Raw genomic sequence first — 22,977 nt, forward strand, 5'->3', positions numbered from 1 at the left:
AATGCAAGCAGTTGCAACAAATACATGTTAAGCAGGTAAAACCCGTATCACAGTAGTAGGAGAAGAACAACAGAGGAGATGTGACAAACACACACAACAAACCAAGCAAATGAGAAAAGAAAAGGCAAGCAGGCAGTCACTAGATATGATGACAGGTCTTTTTAACCATTACATGTAAAGGAACAGAGAGTTACTTTGTGTTCTCTGATTTGATTTGCTGTGTTGATTTTGCAATACACACCAGTATTATTCAAACTGAATAATATCTAAGTATTGGTGCACTTCATTATGCATTCAACAGCTGCAGAAGGCCTTTGGGACTAGCTGCATGGCCACATGAATCACAGTGTTAATGGGATTATTCTTGGAGATGGAGCTGATGTTGATTGTGTGTTCTACCTAGAAACACTCAATCTCCTTGCCCAGTGTGCAGCACTTTTTCACCCTGAGTGACGAGGTGTTTGAAAGCCACAGAAGTTTTATGTTGGTGTTTGGGTAAAACTTGGCTGGCGGCGTTGCCGAGGCATTACGGTTCAAGAGTCTACTCCTCACAGGCTCTTTAAAACTTGGATTTGGTGTGCTCGGAGGATAAATCTGGCTTTGCCAGGCCTTAATCTTGGGCACTGGGTCACTGGAACAGACTGAGACTGGCATACAGGGGGTACAAATCAGATGCATATGTGGCGCGTTGGTTTATATTTGCATGTGTAGAGTAAACATGTCTGTTGCGTGTGTAGCTTCATGATCTGTGGCTTAATATCAATGCCAGTTGCAGGGCTGGATTTTAACTCTCATCTGTCTGTGAGTAAGATAACACACGGGAACATAGACTTGTCTGCATCCAGCCACAACATCTGTGTCAGCTTTTACTTTTACCCTTACCTAGTTTAGGTAATTTGATGAAGAAAATTAAAGCTCATTCTCATCTCTAATTCTTTTCTGTGTTCTGTGTTTGATCAAATCACTTTGTGCTTGCAAACATTTACCATTTATTTAACCCAGTCTGAACGCGTCATTGTATCAGTTTGACTTGAGGGCTGTAGACACTGTCATGGCAGAAGATGTACTGCACCTGTTTTTGTAGACTAGATGTTGATTGTGATGTTGTATCAACACTAATATCTAATGCTAATATCTGGATAAAACTGGATACACCGGATAAACTTAAAACTGCATCATGGTCAAGATAAAAATCAAAACACGGTATTTCCAGTTTTTTGGGGGGATTTTGAAGATACAACGTTTCCATCTGACGACAGTAAAATTCAAATATTCAATGTGTGAGGAGCTGAATTCCCATTAACTTGATTAATATTCTACACTTTACTTTGTACTTTGTCTGTCCTGCACACCTGTCTCTGTTAGCCAAAGCAGTGCTTCTCGTCTGTGGAGGAATGCATCGTATTTTGTACCCATTACCAAGCCTGCCAAGTCCTGACTCTGCCTGCTGCAGCGCATCCCATAAGCCCACAGGCTCAGCTGACTGATCGATAGACCACTTAGCGGCCGTGAGCTACACATCCCAGTCATTTGACCCGCTGGAGCTGTGGGAATGAGCACACAATCAAATGAGCATCGAGCCACTGAGACAAATGTGCTGGACCGCCAACTTGAGGAACTTCCTCTTCCTTGAGAGGCAGGAATACAGATACAGTACTCTGCAGACCAGGCCTGTTTCACTACACGGTTATAAATATGTGTCCTATAAGGACTTACACATAAGTTGGCATTAATGTAGTAAATAAAGTAACATAAGAGAAGGTTCTGGTTCTTTCAAATCTTTCTCTAAACATAATAAATAATCACAAGTCAAAAGAGCACCAATCAAAGTCATAAGAGAAAAGAATCTTCTAAGAGTTTATTCTAGCTTTACCACGACTGTTTAGGTTTTTAATTACATTTGAGTGACAGTGGCCAGGAACAACCAAATCAACCCCCGTGACTGTCTTGAGATTCTGCTATTCAAATATTGTGAAATCCTAATATCCTCCCCATAGAAGAAGAAACCTCTCATTTACTGTAAAATAACCAAAACTGTTAAAAATGGTTTTTAGGGCAATCAAATGTGACAGACACACAGTTCAATACAGGAAAACATGTTACATGTGATGAGCTTCAGCTGTCAAGAACAACTCAAAACCTGAAAGAACTGAACCAATTATATAACTTTATATATAGTCAGTTGGTGACTACTCATAACATCCAATTTAACGAGACAAACTTTATTTCCAAATTCATAAACTTGGCAAGTCTTATCTGGGGATATTATAGTGAAGGTCTGATCTTTAGTTCTGGGACATCACACAGACAGACTGCAGCATATGAGGCAGACTGAGGCAGAGATTAGAGGCGTTTTAACTGCAGCGGATGGAGACAATAGTTTGCAAACACTCAAGTTTACAATCCACGATTGCCAACAAAACAATCTGATAAATTCCTGCCAAAAGTCCCACAAAGGAAGCTGAAGCCACCTGCTCTGGTATTTTATTGCAGTTGAATGAGTAGAAACCCTTCTCTCTTATTCTCTCTGGCTTTCTCTCTCCCTCCCTTCCTCTGTCTCTATTAAGTCACACAGAAGGCTGTAATTCACTTTCACTAATGCAGCTCTGCAGAAGCCAGTGAAGTACATAAAATTCTGAAACATTTCCCAGCAACCTTAGAGGTCTCAGCTAACAGCTGCCAAAAAAAACCTCCTCAGTCCTCCTTGGCCTCACACCTCCTTTATAGAGTTATGGCCGGAGATGTAATGGAGGTTAAAACCATTTCAACTTGGCTCCCCAATCATTTTTATTTGCAAAAAGGGTTTCTGAGGTTTATCTGATTTTTTTTACTGTGAAGAATTAAGAGATTACATGTGATTATTCTGAAATTATATTTAAACTCTAGATAGTTTAAATACCTTTTGATTTTCTACTATAATTTTCCACTTAATACATCTCCATCTTGGGATCTTCTTAAATGCTGTATCGTGTATCACTTTCTGCTTAGCAGCAGCGGCACAGTTTTAAAGTCATAACATAAAGAAAAATATCAAGACTAAAATAAAAGACCTGATATTCTTTGATAATAAATGCAAAATGTTTATTTGGCCTGAATTTATTACATTGAACTTTGCATCTCTTTACAAATATTTTGCATCTTTTCAATTGTTTTGTGTCTCTTTGTTTTTGTGTTTCTTTGTGGTCACTTTGTGGTAATTTTCCATCTTTGTGGTCTTTTTGTGTCTCTTTGTGGTGCTGCCTGACAGTTGTATTAAAAGTAAAATATCATCATTATGATAAGGTAAGAAACAAGCTAAATAGTTCCAAAATATGCAGTCAAGCTTGTTTTCAATCACTTCGCTCCATCAAAGAGACCTAATAATGTGATTGGCTACAACCTGATTTGTTATCCTCCCATCTGCCCTGTCGTTTTCTCAGTCAGTTGAGTGCAGAGCGCAGTTGGAGGCCTTGGAGGAGCCTGAGTGCCAGCAGATAATGCAGAGAAGGCCAGACAGACAGTCATGATGATGACTCTTGGAGGCTGAGAGAACAGTGAGAAAGACGTGGCGCCGGGCAGGCATTAGTCTGAGAGGACATTAAGGCTCCTGCTTCCAGACAAAAGATCTGATGAAAGGGAGAACAGTAAATATGATTACACTTCATATCGTAGAGAGAGGTGATACCTTCATCTCTCTCTCCATTAATCCTCCTCTACTTACAGGTCAAGGGCAAACTAAACTGGAGCCTTAGAAACCAGGTGGACAAAAAAAACAAAAATCTAAACAGAAATACCTTTGTGTTTTCTTATTTTTTTGGCTTGTGGCTCTTTCAAATGAAGCACTGTTTTGTTAGTGTGGATGTGGGTTGTGAGTAGTTTAACCAAACAATGATTTGTCTTTCTTTGATTTTCTCTTTCTTATCCTTCACTTGCATCTTATCCTCATGTCTTAGTCCCTCTGGGTGACTTGAGGAAGAGATGCCATCATCTTCTGTCGACCAAACATCATTTATTACACAACAGTTAGTTCCGACCAAGTAATTTGATTGGACGAGAGTCATTCCATGAGTGCTGATATAGGGGAATTGGGACATTTAACTATATGTATCACTCCGCTTCACACGTGTTCTGTTAACCGTTAATCAGCGTTACCCTAACCATCGCCAGGTATCTTAGAGTCTAACAAACTTTGCAAAGATATTTCCAGAAGTAACCTTTGAATTAAATTGTGTATGGTCATCAGAAGAGGATGAAAGGAAGAAGCCTGGATTCTTCAGCGCACAGGTGTATTCATATAACATCGTCAGGTCAGGAAAATATTTGTGTTACTTAGCAGCAGTTCAGTACCAGTCCAGTTGTGGAACTATTTGTGTTGGCGTAGCCAAATTAATGATAAAATAAACGAACAAATTATCATCTGTTGTTACTTATTTAACTAATATTGCGCTCGTGGAACTGTTGGATAAAAGCAATATTACACGAGAGGGAATGATGTACTGAATATCAGCACGGCTGTGATTGTATTCGGTACTCGTTCTGCGGCTTCGTACATACAACCGAACCACAGCCGTGCTGATATTCAGTACATCACTCCCTCAGTACATCACTCCCTCTCGTGTGATATTGTTTATATATATATATATACACACACACACACACACACACACACACACACACACACACACACACACACACAAATATATATGCATATATGTATACTGGGTTGGGATGAGGAAAACAAACAGTTATAAGCTTAAAAGGTTTGTGTAAAAATGTTTAAAAAACAAGAAATGTATAATGTCTCATTGACATTAACTGACACATTAAAGTACATAAAAAAATTGTAGAACTGATTTAGTAGAATGTATTGTTTAGGGAAAGTGGGAATGATCCCATGTCAGAATATTCTTTCTATGTGACCCACCTCTTATTTCTACCTGATTTTCAACCTTATTGACACCATTAAATAGTTTTTACTGCTGAAAGACAACAGTTACCCTTGATACAGGTTAAAATGGGAAAATAACAGATCATGAAAAGAAAAATCTTTCTGATGCATAGTGAAGATTTCATGTTTTCTTTATCAATCAGACTACACTTAACACAGATCCACGTGAAATAAGATAATGAGAAGCACCCTCTCTCTCCCTCTCCAGCCCCTCTATTGGCTCATGGAGTTTCCCACCTCTACCAGTCACCTGACCTTCTCTCCCCTGATCACCTGATCCTCATTACCTTACTGCCCTCTCCTCCATGTTGACCTGCCTTCGAGTCAAGAAATTGTAAGCCTGTTTGATTTCAGTGAAGTCCTTTAAACTCTGGTTCTTCTTCCTTGTTGCTGTGACATTTTAGACTGCTGTGTGCACACACTGATCTGCCCGCTAATGTTTATTTTATTTATCTGGCTGTTTTTGTGCCTCATGTCTGAGCCAGTAATTCATGCAGCTCTTGGTGGGAGGGGAAGTGGTGCAGATCTGAATCATCTTCAATTTAAGGTAGATTTTTAAGAAGTCATAGATACCAGATTGGGTTTCTTCTGGGCAAATACTAGCATTTAGTTCCTGAAGTCAATCCTGTGAATTACAAAATATAATGTACTTTCATTGATTAACTAAAGCAAAGTTAGTTTATTCCTTAAATACTGTGGACACATTCCTTCTTCACTGTAGTCTAATTATAAACAACTGAAACTTCTTTCCAGGGCAGATTGAGACTTTCACAATCTTGCTCATGGACAGTTTGTTTCTGTGAGATATGAAAATGCGGATGCACTAATTTGTAGTCACTAAGATTAAACTGATAATTTCCTGAGATAGGATAGCCTCCTTAATTACCATGCCAGAGGGAAAAAACATCCTGAGAGTACACAGTATATCCTCTTAAAAGCTATTATCCTTTTCTATCATTTCTATAAATGTCTCAGAGCGAAAATATTTTTTGGCTAAGCAACTGAATTTTGTTTCCGCATTTTGTTGGCCATGAGAAATTGATAGGCATGTTTTCCCTGTTGCAGCTTCACTGCAAAAACTAAAAAAAAGAGAAGAAGAAATATCTTGTCAAACAACAAAAAAGCATATACTGGCTTGATTTGAGATGTTTACTTAGATTAGTCTTTTTTCTGTGTCTTTTGAGAATAAAATGTTCTATCCAAGGTGTTTCACAACATCTCTAACATTGCAGGGAGGTGATTCATTGCAGCCCTCCATTATTTAAAGTATGTGTTTTTATCTGAATTCAGTAATGTCCACTTTTACAAAAATGAATGTTCAGAGTCAAGGGCATAAGTTTGGTCTCAACATTGATAGGGACACAAGGATCCTGCGACTCCTCCAAAACAAAGAGATTGACTTTTTAATGCTGTCAACCAAATGGTTTATTGACATATGAGATTTGAATTTACATTCAGAAATGTCCATACGCAAATGTAATATGTACATGTGTTGAATTTCTATATATGACATATATATGGTATGGTATAAAAGTCACAGTATAGTAAGGCATAACAACGTCATATTAATGATGCATAAAAATTTCATAGTAAAATTAGCTTAACAAAATCATAGTATAGTAAGGCATAAAAATTCATATTATAGTAAGAGATAAAAATGTCATAGTGTAGAAAGGCATAAAACGTCAAAATATGGTAAGGCATAAAAAAGTCATAGTATAGTGAGGCTGAAATGTCATACTATAGTAAGACACACAAAGCCATAGTATAGTAAGGCATAAAAAGTAAAAAAAAACATCCAGTATAGTAAGGCATAAAAATATAGTATAACAAAGCATAGAAGTAAAAAAAAAGTAGGCAAACAGTAAGGCAAAAAAAGTCATAGTATTAAGTTATTTAAACATCATAGTATAGTAAGGCATAAAAACGACATAGTATAGAAATGCATAAAAAGTTATTAAAACGTCATAGTATAGTAAGGCATAGAAACGACATAGTATAGTAAGGCATAGAAACGTCATAGTATAGTAAGGCATAAAAAGTCATTACAACATCATAGTATAGGAAGGCATAAAAACGTCATAATATAGCAAGGCATCAAAACAACATAGTATAGTAAGGCATAAAAAGACCTAAAAATTTAATAGTATAGTAAGGCATAAAAAGTGATAAAAACATCATAGTATAGTAGGGCATAAAAACGACAGTATATTAAGGCATAAAAGGCATAAAAACAACATAGTATAGTAAGGTATAAAACATCATAAAAACATAAGGCATAAAAAGTTATTTAAACATCATAGTATAGTAAGGCATAAAAACAACAGTATGTTAAGGCATGAAAGGCATTATAGTAAGGCATAAAATGCATAAAAATGACATAGTATAGTAAGGCATAAAAGGTTATTAAAACACCATAGTATAGTGAGGAATAAAAAGTCATTAAGACGTCATAATATAGTAAGGCATAAAAATGACATAGTATAGTAAGGCATAAAAGGCAAAAAAAAGGCAGAGTATAGTACGTCATAAAAGGCATAAAAACAACACAGTATAGTAAGGGATAAAGAGTAAAAAAATGACAGAGTATAGTAAGGCATAAAAAGCCATAAAAACAACATTGTATAGTAAGGCATAAAAACTCCTAAAAATGTCATAGTATAGTAAGTCATAAAAACGACATAGTATAGTACTTCATAAAAGTCATAAAAAGGACAAAGTACAGCAAGGCATAAAAAGTCATAAAAATGACATAGTATAGTACGTCATAAAAGGCATAAAAACAACACAGTATAGTAAGGCATAAAAACTCCTAAAAACGTCATAATATAGTAAGTCATAAAAATGACATAGTATAGTAAGGCATAAATACGACATAGTATAGTACGTCATAAAAGGCATAAAGACAAAAAAAAAGGAAATAGTATAGTAAGGCTTAAAAAGTCATAAAAAGAACATAGTACAGCAAGGCATAAAAAGTCATAAAAATGACATAGTATAGTAAGGCATAAAAAGTCATAAAAACAACATGGTATAGTAAGGCATAAAAACGACATAGTATAGTACGTCATAAAAGTCATAAAATTGATATAGTACAGCAAGGCATAAAAAGTCATAAAAATGACATAGTATAGCAAGGCATAAAAAGTCATAAAAACAACATAGTATAGTAAGCCATAAAAAGTCATAAAAACGACATAGTATAGTAAGCCATAAAAGGCATAGAAATGTCATCGTATAGTTAGACATAAAGAGTAAAAAAACCCCCAACATAGTATAGTAAGCCATAAAAGGCATAAAGACGTTATGGTATAGTAAGGCATAAAACGTAACGACAAAACAACATAGTACAGTAAGGAAAAAAAACTCCCAAAACGTCATAGTATAGTCAGGCATAAAAACAACATAGTATAGTAAGCCATAAAAGGCATAAAAACGGCATAGTAGAGTAAGGCATAAAAAGTCATTAAAAAGTCACAGTATAGTAAGGCATAAAAATGTCATAGTATAAAGAGGCAGAAAAGGCCTAAAAAGTAATAGTAATATAATAAAAATGACATAGTATATTAAGGCATAAATGGCATAAAATCGACATAGTATAGTAAGACATAAAAAGTGATAAAAATGACACAATATAGTAAGACATAAAAAGTGTTAAAAACGACATAAAATAGTAAGGCATATAAACGACATAGTATAGTAAGCCATAAAAAGGCATAAAAACGACATAGTATAGAAATGCATAAAAAGTTATTAAAACGTCATAGTATAGTAAGGCATAGAAACGACATAGTATAGTTAGGCATAAAAAGACATAAAACTTCATAGTATAGTAGGCCATAAAAATTACAGTTTATTAAGGCATAAAAGGCATAAAAACAAAATAGTATAGTAAGGTTTAAAACATCATAAAAACGACATAGTATAGTAAATCATAAAAAGTTATTAAAACATCATAGTATAGTAAGGCATAAAAACAACAAAGTATAGCTAGGCATAAAAAGTCATAAAATTGACATAGTATCGTAAGGCATAAAAAGTCAAACAAACAACATAAAAAGTCATAAAAACGTCATAGTATACTACGATGAAGTATAGTAAGACATAACAAGTGATAAAAACGACAATGTAGTAAGGCATGAAAAGTGTTAAAAACGACATAGTATAGTGAAGCATAAAAAGTCATAAAAACGAAATAATATAATAAGGCATAAAAACGACATAGTATAGTACGTCATGAAAAAGCATAAAAATGTCATAGTATTGTAAGGCATACAAACGACATAGTATAGTAAGGAATAAAAACTCACAAAAACGTCATAATATAGTCAGGCATAAAAACAACATAGTATAGGAAGGCATAAAAAGTCATAAAAACGACAGAGTATAGTAAGGCCTAAAAGGCATAAAAACGGCATAGTATAGTAAGGCATAAAAAGTCATTAAAAAGTCACAGTATAGTAAGGCATAAAAATGTCATATTAATGATGCATAAAAATTTCATAGTAAAATTAGCTTAACAAAATCATTGTATAGTAAGGCATAAAATGTCATAGTATAGTAAGGCACACAAAGCCATAGTATAGTAAGGCATAAAAAGTAAAAAAAAACGTCCTAGTATAGTAAGGCATAAAAATATAGTATAACAAAGCATAAAAATAAAAAACAATTAATATACAGTAAGGCAAAAAAAGTCATAGTATAGTAAGGCAAAAAAAGTTATATTGATATATATAACAACGACATAGTATAGTGAGGCATAAAAATTCATAAAAACGTCATAGTATAGTAAGACATCAAAACAACATAGTATAGTAAGGCATAAAAAGACCTAAAAATTTAATAGTATAGTAAGACATAAAAAGTGATAAAAACATCATAGTATAGTAGGGCATAAAAACGAGATAGTATATTAAGGCATAAAAGGCATAAAAACGACATAGTATAGTAAGGCATGCAACTTTATTAAAAAATCATAGTATAGTGAGGAATAAAAAGTCAGTAAGACGTCATAATATAGTAAGGCATAAAAACGACATAGTATAGTAAGGCATAAAAGGCATAAAAATGACAGTATAGTAAGGCATAAAAACGACAGTATAGTAAGGCATAAAAACGACATGTATAGTACGTCATAAAAGGCATAAAAACAACACAGTATAGTAAGGGATAAAGAGTAAAAAAAAAAGACATAGTATAGTAAGGCATAAAAAGTCATAAAAACGACATAGTATAGTAAGGCATAAAAGGCATAAAAACGGCATAGTATAGGAAGCCATAAAAACGTCATAGTTTAGCAAGGCATCAAAACGGCATAGTATAGTAAGGCATAAAAAGTCATAAAAATGACATAGTATAGTAAGGCATAAATGGCATAAAAACATCATAGTATAGTAAGGCATAAAAAATGATAAAAATGTCATAGTATAGTAAGGCATAAAATCGACATTGTATAGTAAGACATAAAAAGTGATAAAAAAATCATAGTATAGTAAGGCATAAAAGGCATAAAAATGACACAGTGTCGTAAGGCATACAAACAACATAGTAAAGTAAGGTTTAAAACATTATAAAAACGACATAGTATAGTAAATCATAAAAAGTTATTAAAACATCATAGTATAATAAGGCATAAAAACAACATAGTATAGGAAGCCATAAAAACGTCATAGTATAGCAAGGCATCAAAACGACATAGTATAGTAAAACATAAAAATTCATAAAAACGTCATAGTATTGTAAGGCATAAAAAGTCATAAAAACGACATAGTATAGTAGGGCATAAAAAATGATAATAATGTCATAGTATAGTAAGGCATAAATAATATAATAAGGCATAAAAACGACATAGTATAGTTAGGCATAAAAGGCATAAAAATGACACAGTGTCGTAAGGCATACAAACGACATATTATAGTAAGGCATAAAAAGTGTTAAAAACAACATAGTATAGTGAGGCATAAAAAGTCATTAAAACGAAATAATGTAATAAGGCATAAAAACGACATAGTATAGTGAGGCATAAAAAGTCATAAAAATGCGAAGTATATTAAGGCATAAATGGCATAAAAACGTCATAGTATAGTAAGGCATAAAAAGTGATTAAAACATCATAGTATAGTAAGGGATAAAAACAACATAGTATAGCTAGGCATAAAAAGTCATAAAAATGACATAGTATATTAAGGCATAAATGGCATAAAAGCGTCACAGTATAGTAAGGCATAAAAAGTTATTAATACATCATAGTAGAGTAAGGCATAAAAGGCATAAAAACGACATAGTATACTAAGGCATAAAAAGTCATAAAAACGTCATAGTATACTACGATGTAGTATAATAAGACATAAAAAGTGATAAAAACGACAATATAGTAAGGCATAAAAAGTGTTAAAAACGACATAGTATAGTGAGGCATAAAAAGTCATTAAAACGAAATAATGTAATAAGGCATGAAAACGACATAGTATAGTGAGGCATAAAAATTCATAAAAATGTCATAGTATAGTAAGGCATAAAAGGCATAAAAATGACACAGTGTCGTAAGGCATACAAACGACATAGTATAGTAAGGCATAAAAGGCATGAAAACGACATAGTATAGTAAGACATAAAGAGTCATAAAAACGTCATAGTATACTACGATGTAGTTTAGTAAGACATAAAAAGTGATAAAAACGACAATATAGTAAGGCATAAAAAGTGTTAAAAACGACATAGTATAGTGAGGCATAAAAAGTCATTAAAACGAAATAATGTAATAAGGCATAAAAACGACATAGTATAGTGAGGCATAAAAAGTCATAAAAATGCGAAGTATATTAAGGCATAAATGGCATAAAAACGTCATAGTATAGTAACGCATAAAAAGTGATAAAAACATCATAGTATAGTAAGGCATAAAAGGCATAAAAATGACACAGTGTCGTAAGGCATACAAACGACATAGTATATTAAGGCATAAAAAGTCATAAAAATGCGAAGTATATTAAGGCATAAATGGCATAAAAACGTCATAGTATAGTAACACATAAAAAGTGATAAAAACGACAATATAGTAAGGCATAAAAGTCATAAAAACGACATAGTATTGTTAGGCATAAAAAGTCATAAAACGACATAGTATAGTAAGCCATAAAAAGTCATAAAAATGACATAGTATAGTAAGGCATAAAAGGCATAAAAACGGCATAGTATAGGAAGCCATAAAAACGTCATAGTATAGCAAGGCATCAAAACGACATAGTATAGTAAGGCATAAAAGGCATAAAAATGACACAGTGTCGTAAGGCATACAAACGACATAGTATAGTAAGGCATAAAAAGTCATAAAATCGTCATAGTATACTACGATGTAGTATAGTAACACATAAAAAGTGATAAAAACGACAATATAGTAAGGCATAAAAGTCATAAAAACGACATAGTATTGTTAGGCATAAAAAGTCATAAAACGACATAGTATAGTAAGCCATAAAAAGTCATAAAAATGACATAGTATAGTAAGGCATAAAAGGCATAAAAACGACATAGTATAGGAAGCCATAAAAACGTCATAGTATAGCAAGGCATCAAAACGGCATAGTATAGTAAGGCATAAAAAGACACAAAAACTTCATAGTATAGTAAGGCATAAAAAGTCAAACAAACAACATATAAAGCCATAAAACTTCATAGTATAGTAAGGCATAAAAAGTCATAAAAACGACATAGTACAGCAAGGCATAAAAAGTCATAAAACGACATAGTATAGTAAGCCATAAAAAGTCATAAAAATGACATAGTATAGTAAGGCATAAAAGGCATAAAAATGTCATAGTATAGCAAGGCATCAAAACGACATAGTATAGTAAGCCATCAAAGGCATAAAGACGTCATAGTATAGTAAGGCATAAAAAGTAACGAAAAAACAATATAGTACAGTAAGGAATAAAAACTCCCAAAACATCATAGTATAGTAAGGCATAAAAAGTGATAAAAACATCATAGTATAGTAGGGCATAAAAATGACAGTTTATTAAGGCATAAAAACAAAATAGTATAGTAAGGTTTAAAACATAATTAAAATGACATAGTATAGTAAATCATAAAAAAGTTATTAAAACATCATAGTATATTAAGGCATAAAAACAACATAGTATAGTACGTGATAAAAGTCATAAGAACGACATAGTACAGCAAGGCATAAAAAGTCATAAAAACAACATAGTATAGTAAGCCATAAAAAGTCATAAAAATGACATAGTATAGTAAGGCATAAAAAGGGCATAGTTTGGTAAGGCATTAAAACGACATAGTAAAGTAAGGCAAAAAAAAGGCATGAAAACAACATAGTATAGCTAGGCATAAAAAGTCATAAAAATGACATAGTATATTAAGGCATAAATGGCATAAAAACATCATAGTACAGTAAGGTATAAAAAGTGATAAAAACATCTTAGTATAGTAAGGCATAAAAGGCATAAAAATGACACAGTGTCGTAAGGCATACAAACGACATAGTATAGTAAGGCATAAAAGGCATAAAAACGACATAGTATAGTAAGGCATAAAAAGTCATAAAAACGTCATAGTATACTATCATGTATTATAGTAAGACATAAGAAGTGATAAAAACGACAATATAGTAAGGCATAAAAAGTCATAAAAACGACATAGTATTGTTAGGCATAAAAAGTCATAAAACGACATAGTATTGTAAGCCATAAAAAGTCATAAAAATGACATAGTATAGTAAGGCATAAAAGGCATAAAAACGGCATAGTATTGGAAGCCATAAAAACGTCATAGTATACTACGATGTATTATAGTAACACATAAAAAGTGATAAAAACGACAATATAGTAAGGCATAAAAAGTCATTAAAACGAAATAATATAATCAGGCATAAAAACGACATAGTATTGTAAGGCATAAAAAGTCATAAAAACGACATAGTATAGTAAGGCATTAAAGGCATAAAAACGGCATAGTATAGGAAGCCATAAAAACGTCATAGTATAGCAAGGCATCAAAACGGCATAGTATTGTTAGGCATAAAAAGTCATAAAACGACATAGTATAGTAAGCCATAAAAAGTCATAAAAATGACATAGTATAGTAAGGCATAAAAGGCATAAAAACGGCATAGTATAGGAAGCCATAAAAACGTCATAGTTTAGCAAGGCATCAAAACGGCATAGTATAGTAAGGCATAAAAAGTCATAAAAATGACATAGTATAGTAAGGCATAAATGGCATAAAAACATCATAGTATAGTAAGGCATAAAAAATGATAAAAATGTCATAGTATAGTAAGGCATAAAATCGACATTGTATAGTAAGACATAAAAAGTGATAAAAAAATCATAGTATAGTAAGGCATAAAAGGCATAAAAATGACACAGTGTCGTAAGGCATACAAACAACATAGTATAGTAAGGCATAAAAGGCATAAAAACAACATAGTATATTAAGGCATAAATGGCATAAAAACGTCATAGTATAGTAAGGCATAAAAAGTGATAAAAACATCATAGTATAGTAAGGCATAAATAGTCATAAAATCGTCATAGTATACTACGATGTAGTATAGTAACACATAAAAAGTGATAAAAACGACAATATAGTAAGGCATAAAAGTCATAAAAACGACATAGTATTGTTAGGCATAAAAAGTCATAAAACGACATAGTATAGTAAGCCATAAAAAGTCATAAAAATGACATAGTATAGTAAGGCATAAAAGGCATAAAAACGACATAGTATAGGAAGCCATAAAAACGTCATAGTATAGCAAGGCATCAAAACGGCATAGTATAGTAAGGCATAAAAAGACACAAAAACTTCATAGTATAGTAAGGCATAAAAAGTCAAACAAACAACATATAAAGCCATAAAAACTTCATAGTATAGTAAGGCATAAAAAGTCATAAAAACGACATAGTACAGCAAGGCATAAAAAGTCATAAAACGACATAGTATAGTAAGCCATAAAAAGTCATAAAAATGACATAGTATAGTAAGGCATAAAAAATGATAAAAATGTCATAGTATAGTAAGGCATAAAATCGACATTGTATAGTAAGACATAAAAAGTGATAAAAAAATCATAGTATAGTAAGGCATAAAAGGCATAAAAATGACACAGTGTCGTAAGGCATACAAACAACATAGTATAGTAAGGCATAAAAGGCATAAAAACAACATAGTATAGTAAGGCATAAAAAGTCATAAAAACGTCATAGTATACTACGATGTATTATAGTAACACATAAAAAGTGATAAAAACGACAATATAGTAAGGCATAAAAAGTCATTAAAACGAAATAATATAATCAGGCATAAAAACGACATAGTATTGTAAGGCATAAAAAGTCATAAAAACGACATAGTATAGTAAGGCATTAAAGGCATAAAAACGGCATAGTATAGGAAGCCATAAAAACCTCATAGTATAGCAAGGCATCAAAACGACATAGTATAGTAAAACATAAAAATTCATAAAAACGTCATAGTATTGTAAGGCATAAAAAGTCATAAAAACGACATAGTATAGTAAAACATAAAAATTCATAAAAACGTCATAGTATTGTAAGGCATAAAAAGTCATAAAAACGACATAGTATAGTAGAGCATAAAAAATGATAACAACGTCATAGTATAGTAAGGCATAAATAATATAATAAGGCATAAAAACGACATAGTATAGTAAGGCATAAAAATTCATAAAAATGTCATAGTATTGTAAGGCATGAAAAGCCATAAAAACGACATAGTATAGTAGGGCATAAAAAGTGATAAAAACATCTTAGTATAGTAAGGCATAAAAGGCATAAAAATGACACAGTGTCGTAAGGCATACAAACGACATAGTATAGTAAGGCATAAAAGGCATAAAAACGACATAGTATAGTAAGGCATAAAGAGTCATAAAGACGTCATAGTATACTACAATGTAGTATAGTAAGACATAAAAAGTGATAAAAAACGACAATATAGTAAGGCATAAAAAGTGATAAAAACATCATAGTATAGTAGGGCATAAAAATGACATTTTATTAAGGCATAAAAGGCATAAAAAGAAAATAGTACAGTAAGGTTTAAAACATCATAAAAACGACATAGTATAGTAAATCATAAAAAGTTATTAAAACATCATAGTATAGTAAGGGATAAAAACAACATAGTATAGCTAGGCATAAAAAGTCATAAAAATGACATAGTATATTAAGGCATAAATGACATAAAAACGTCACAGTATAGTAAGGCATAAAAAGTTATTAATACATCATAGTAGAGTAAGGCATAAAAGGCATAAAAACGACATAGTATAGTAAGGCATAAAGAGTCATAAAGACGTCATAGTATACTACAATGTAGTATAGTAAGACATAAAAAGTGATAAAAAACGACAATATAGTAAGGCATAAAAAGTGATAAAAACATCATAGTATAGTAGGGCATAAAAATGACATTTTATTAAGGCATAAAAGGCATAAAAAGAAAATAGTACAGTAAGGTTTAAAACATCATAAAAACGACATAGTATAGTAAATCATAAAAAGTTATTAAAACATCATAGTATAGTAAGGGATAAAAACAACATAGTATAGCTAGGCATAAAAAGTCATAAAAATGACATAGTATATTAAGGCATAAATGGCATAAAAGCGTCACAGTATAGTAAGGCATAAAAAGTTATTAATACATCATAGTAGAGTAAGGCATAAAAGGCATAAAAACGACATAGTATACTAAGGCATAAAAAGTCATAAAAACGTCATAGTATACTACGATGTAGTATAATAAGACATAAAAAGTGATAAAAACGACAATATAGTAAGGCATAAAAAGTGTTAAAAACGACATAGTATAGTGAGGCATAAAAAGTCATTAAAACGAAATAATGTAATAAGGCATGAAAACGACATAGTATAGTGAGGCATAAAAATTCATAAAAATGTCATAGTATAGTAAGGCATAAAAGGCATAAAAATGACACAGTGTCGTAAGGCATACAAACGACATAGTATAGTAAGGCATAAAAGGCATGAAAACGACATAGTATAGTAAAACATAAAGAATCATAAAAACGTCATAGTATACTATGATGTAGTATAGTAAGACATAAAAAGTGATAAAAACGACAATATAGTAAGGCATAAAAAGTGTTAAAAACGACATAGTATAGTGAAGCATAAAAAGTCATTAAAACGAAATAATGTAATAAGGCATAAAAACGACATAGTATAGTGAGGCATAAAAATTCATAAAAATGTCATAGTATAGTAAGGCATAAAAGGCATAAAAATGACACAGTGTTGTAAGGCATACAAACGACATAGTATAGTAAGGCATAAAAGGCATGAAAACACCATAGTATACTACGATGTAGTATAGTAAGACATAAAAAGTGATAAAAACGACAATATAGTAAGGCATAAAAAGTGTTAAAAACGACATAGTATAGTGAGGCATGAAAAGTCATTAAAACGAAATAATATAATAAGGCATAAAAACGACATAGTATAGTGAGGCATAAAAATTTATAAAAACGTCATAGTATTGTAAGGCATAAAAAGTCATAAAAACGACATAGTATAGTAGGGCATAAAAAATGATAAAAACGTCATAGTATAGTAAGGCATAAAAGGCATAAAAACGACATAGTATAGTAAGGCATAAAGAGTCATAAAAACGTCATAGTATACTACGATGTAGTATAATAAGACATAAAAAGTGATGAAAACGACAATATAGTAAGGCATAAAAATTCATAAAAACGACATAGTATAGTATGGCATAAAAAGTCATTAAAACGACAAAGTACATCAAGGCATAAAAAGTCATAAAACGACATAGTATAGTAAGACATAAAAAGTCATAAAAATGACATAATATAGTAAGGCATAAAAGGCATAAAAATGACATAGTATAAGTAGGGCATAAAAATGACAGTTTATTAAGGCATAAAAGGCATAAAAACAAAATAGTATAGTAAGGTTTAAAACATAATTAAAATGACATAGTATAGTAAATCATAAAAAGTTATTAAAACATCATAGTATATTAAGGCATAAAAACAACATAGTATAGTACGTGATAAAAGTCATAAAAACAACATAGTATAGTAAACCATGAAAAGTCATAAAAATGACATAGTATAGTAAGGCATAAAAACGGCATAGTTTGGTAAGGCATTAAAACGACATAGTAAAGTAACGCAAAAAAAGGCATGAAAACAACATAGTATAGCTAGGCATAAAAAGTCATAAAAATGACATAGTATATTAAGGCATAAAAAGTCATAAAACGACATAGTATAGTAAGCCATAAAGAGTCATAAAAATGACATAGTATAGTAAGGCATAAAAAGCATAAAAACGGCATAGTATAGGAAGCTATAAAAACATCATAGTATAGCAAGGCATCAAAACGACATAGTATAGTAAGGCATAAAAAGACAAAAACTTCATAGTATCGTAAGGCATAAAAAGTCAAACAAACAACATATAAAGCCATAAAAACTTCATAGTATAGTAAGGCATAAAAGGCATAAAAACGTCATAGTATAGTAAGCCATAAAAAGTCATAAAAACGACAAAGTACATCAAGGCATAAAAAGTCATAAAACGACATAGTATAGTAAGCCATATAAAGCCATAAAAACTTCATAGTATAGTAAGCCATAAAAAGTCATAAAAACGACAAAGTACATCAAGGCATAAAAAGTCATAAAACGACATAGTATAGTAAGCCATAAAAAGTCATAAAAATGACATAGTATAGTAAGGCATAAAAGGCATAAAAATGTCATAGTATAGCAAGGCATCAAAACGACAGTATAGTGAGGCATAAAAACAACATAGTATAGGAAGGCATAAAAAGTCATTAAAAAGTCACAGTATAGTAAGGCATAAAAATGTCATAGTATAAAGAGGCAAAAAAGGCATAAAAATGACACGTACAGTAAGGCCTAAAAAGTCATAAAAACGTCATTGTTCGGTAAGGCATTAAAACGACATAGTAAAGTAAGGCAAAAAAAATGCATGAAAACAACATAGTATAGCTAGGCATAAAAAGTCATTAAAACGATATAGTATAGCAAGGCATAAATGGCATAAAAACGTCATATTATAGTAAGGCATAAAAAGTTATTAAAACATCATAGTATAGTAAGCTATAAAAGGAATAAAAATGACACAGTATAGTAAGGCATAAAAAGTTATTAAAACATCATAGTATAGTAAGCTATAAAAGGAATAAAAATGACACAGTATAGTAAGGCATAAAAAGTTATTAAAATGTCATAGTATAGTAAGGCATAAAAGGCATAAAAAGTCAAACAAACAACATAAAAAGTCATAAAAACGTCATAGTATAGTAAGGAAGAAAAAGTTATAAAAAAGTCATAATATCGTAAGTCATAAAAACGACATAGTATATTGAGGCATAAAAAGTCATTAAAACGAAATAATATAATAAGGCATAAAAACGGCATAGTATAGGAAGCTATAAAAACATCATAGTATAGCAAGGCATCAAAACGACATAGTATAGTAAGGCATAAAAAGACACAAAAAGTCAAAAAAATGACTAAGTTTAGTAAGGAATAAAAAATCATAAAAACTTCATATTATATCAAGGCATAAAAGGCATAAAAACAACATTGAATAGTAAGGCATAAAACATCATAAATACAACAGTATAGTAAGGCATAAAAACGACATAGTATAATAAGGCAAAAAAGGCATAAAAATGACATAGTATAGTAAAGCATAAAAACGACGTCGTATTGTAAGACATCAAAAGTCATAAAAACGACATAGTATTGTAAGGTATAAAATCGTCATAATATAGTGAGGAACAAAAAAGTAATAGTATAGTAAGACATAAAAACGTCATAGTATAGTAAGGGATAAAAACGTCATAGTGTAGAAAGGCATAAAAACGTCATAATATAGTAAGGCATTAAAAAGTAATAGTATAGTAAAGCATAAAATGTCATAGTATAGTAAGGCAAAAAAAGGCATAGTATAGTAAGGCTTAAAAATGTCATAGTAAAGAGAGGCATCAATAGTCATAGTACAGTAAGGCATTAAAAAGTTATAGTATAGTATGGCATAAAAACATCATAGTATAGTAAGGCATAAAAAGTCATAGTATTGTAAGTCAAAAGATTTCATAATATAGTAAGGCATAAAATGTCATAGCATAGAAAGTAAAAAAAAAAAGCCATAGTATAGTAAGGTATAAGAAATGTCATAGTACAGTAAGGCATAAGAAAAAGTCACAGTATAATAAGGCATAAAATGTCATAGTGACATTTTCATGGGACTTTACAACAGAATGATAGAAGTGTGAACAAGTTCAGTCAAATATTGGTAGCGACAATTCTGTCCTCCCAAAATATTGCTATGGACATGTCCGTACCATCCATATGCAAACCTATGCCTTGTTCAGAGTATCATATGAGCACAGCAAGAGTGTAAGGTAGAAAAAAACAAACATATTTCAAGCACTAAGTGCACAGGATTCATCACAGGATGAATGAGAGAAGAGATGCCAGAGGGAATGACATGAAACAAAGTGAAAGAGGTGTAGACTTATTTCAGTACAGGCCATGTCTGGCCTCTGCTGCTGTTTGAATAGTAAGTTAACACTTAGTAACTTAACACTTAGTACAGAGTAATGGCCCACAGAGTCTCGTCCGTGTGCCCTATAATCTGATGTCAGTTCTGTGCTGAATGCACGCACAGACGCACGCACGCACACAGATTTTTGGGGTCAGGAGACAGCATGGACCTCCTGCTCATCAGGTCAGCCTTTCCTGCCCCCCACAGGAGGAGGTTAGCAGATGCCTCTGAATCAATTTGGCCAAAGACCCATAACAACCTCTGATGTAATTAATGGGGATGTTTGGAGTGGAGATGCTCCCTCTGTCCAGCTGACCTGCTGTCACTGCTCTGCTATGACTGTAACAGGTCAGGACTCAGTTTTGTAAAATTTATTAATAAGGTTGATTTACAGGTTCGGCATATATTAATTAGCATTTCTATAAATGTGAAAAAATCTCTTAACTGCCCAGATATCACCTGAACATCCTGGGATATGTGAAAATTGATGTAAAATATGTTTACATGTATAAATGCTGTCATAATCTCCACGGTAAAAGATCAGTGACTAAATGTAAAATCCTGACTTAGTAATAGAAATAAAGTGTGTAAAATCTGCAGCTGGTGAATAAATACAATTTTAAACAAAAATCAATGAGATACTGTAAATATTATTGTCAGCAGAAAAGAGCATCTTGCACATTGACTAAATATTTACTCAAATGAGATAAGATAGCTTTCCCTTTGAATGTGACCCTGATCATTACAAATACATTAACATACATTACATTAATTAATACATTACCCACATTAATACATTGTTAAGCTCATATACATAAGGCTTGTTTTGATTTTAGCTTCATGAAAATGGGTGCAACTCATGTTTTGATGCAAAAATGTTTCAAGCAATAATACTTTTTTTCTTCTTTAAATCAATTTCCACAACATAGCAGACTGACTTTTACAATGTTATATTATATTTAGTTATTTGCACGTTTAGTGAAAGTTGATCCTTTTGTTTTAACATGCTTTGACATTTGACCTGTTAATGATAGTATTTATAGGTCCTGGTCACAATTTTGTAACCCACTATCTATAAGAAATAAGCATTATCTGATTAACTGAGCAGTTTGGGGATTCTGATGCTCTTATTCTGCATTTGATTTGACTCTAGCATGTGCACACACATCTCTATGAAGAATAGTAACACGTGGATTGTCTCTGAATTCACTTTAATTAAATGAAATCACATATGTCTGCATGTGTATGGCATGTCTTTGAATCTGGGGGTTTGTGGCACTCCAGAGATGAGGTAAAGGGGGGACACGCAGGCACTGGAAACGCCTACAATTACCATGTGAATGAAGGAGTGGAGTGAAGGGGTGTTTGTCTGTGTGAGGGGGGTTAACTCGTCGTCATTAAGATGTTGTGTGGCCGCTGTGTGCGCTACATGAGGGCAGACAAAGAGCAAGCAGCTGCTCTGGAGCTGGATGTGGGCTGCCACAACCTCAGCTTCAGTCCTGCCCGGCTCAGGGAGGAGGGGGAGGGGAGCGCTGTATCAGAGGCAGCCTATCATATCCAATTAACCACCACAACATGTTAGAGAGGAATCCAGCCAAAATGAAGGACTTAAAAAAAAGAAGATCCTCACTAACAGTGGTCATATCTGTAGCATCTCATAGCTCCAGTTTGTGCCTCTCATCACTAAACTGGAGTCACAGAGGCATCCATTTTTCTGCAAGGTAGATCCCAGATCTGCAGAAAAACCAGGAAGGTCATTCCAACATTTAATCATTTGTCTCAAAAGATAATCTGCTACACAATAAAGACTTTAAGCTGCAACTCCATTCCCTAATGTAAACAAAGATCAAAACCTGAAGGAGTATCTGCGTGTTTGATATGCACAATACAAAAATGCTTGCTTGCTATCATTTGCTAACTAGTTGCTAACTGTGAATGTCATTTGGTGTTCAACATGTAGCGTACGGTGGCTTTAAGGACTTGAAATGTGGTTGAAGCTGAACCAAAACTTAAATAATAAAACTCTAAAAACAAAACAAAAAGATGCTGAAACATTCAGTAAGAAAACATAACTGCATAACTGTAAGCAACTCCTGTCAATCATTTGATGCATTGTAGTTTTGAAACTACTGATTAGTACAGCTTTAATGTGTTTCATATTGTATTTTTTCATGAATGAATGCATGTTGCCATATTTTCTCATGTTGTACTTAAGTAGCAAGTAGATATGTCTTTGTTTGACTTCGAAAAAAGAGTCTGAAGTTTAGAAATGAGTAAAAAATGTTTTTTGGTTTTTTTCATGCAGATAGACAGAAGAGTTTTTGTGGATCCTGGAAACACCTTCTAACCTCCAGTAAGTGATGTTAATGACCCTCTAGGTTTCTACAAGATCGCCCTGGTTTATTTTACAGTAAAATAGATGCTTAGCTCTGT

At 32.3% G+C, this 22,977-nt stretch overlaps 2 long non-coding RNA genes across 3 annotated transcripts; one reads left to right on the forward strand and one right to left on the reverse strand.

Moving 5' to 3' along the window:
- Positions 1 to 3,056: 3,056 nt before the first annotated feature.
- LOC130185745 (uncharacterized) lies at positions 3,057 to 3,956 on the reverse strand. Of its 2 annotated transcripts, none has more exons than XR_008830195.1 (2): positions 3,774 to 3,956; positions 3,057 to 3,605 (listed from the first exon to the last, which is right to left on the reverse strand). It is a non-coding gene; the product is annotated as an uncharacterized LOC130185745 (long non-coding RNA). The 2 variants fall into 2 exon arrangements; XR_008830196.1 differs by having other exon boundaries at positions 3,701 to 3,956.
- Positions 3,957 to 4,089: 133 nt separating this feature from the next.
- Positions 4,090 to 22,918, forward strand: LOC130184506 (uncharacterized). Its single transcript, XR_008830017.1, has 3 exons — positions 4,090 to 4,286; positions 5,136 to 5,261; positions 22,850 to 22,918. It is a non-coding gene; the product is annotated as an uncharacterized LOC130184506 (long non-coding RNA).
- The last annotated feature ends 59 nt before the right edge of the window (positions 22,919 to 22,977 follow it).

This window comes from Seriola aureovittata, chromosome 17 (assembly GCF_021018895.1).
Source record: "Seriola aureovittata isolate HTS-2021-v1 ecotype China chromosome 17, ASM2101889v1, whole genome shotgun sequence".
NCBI lineage: Eukaryota > Metazoa > Chordata > Actinopteri > Carangiformes > Carangidae > Seriola > Seriola aureovittata.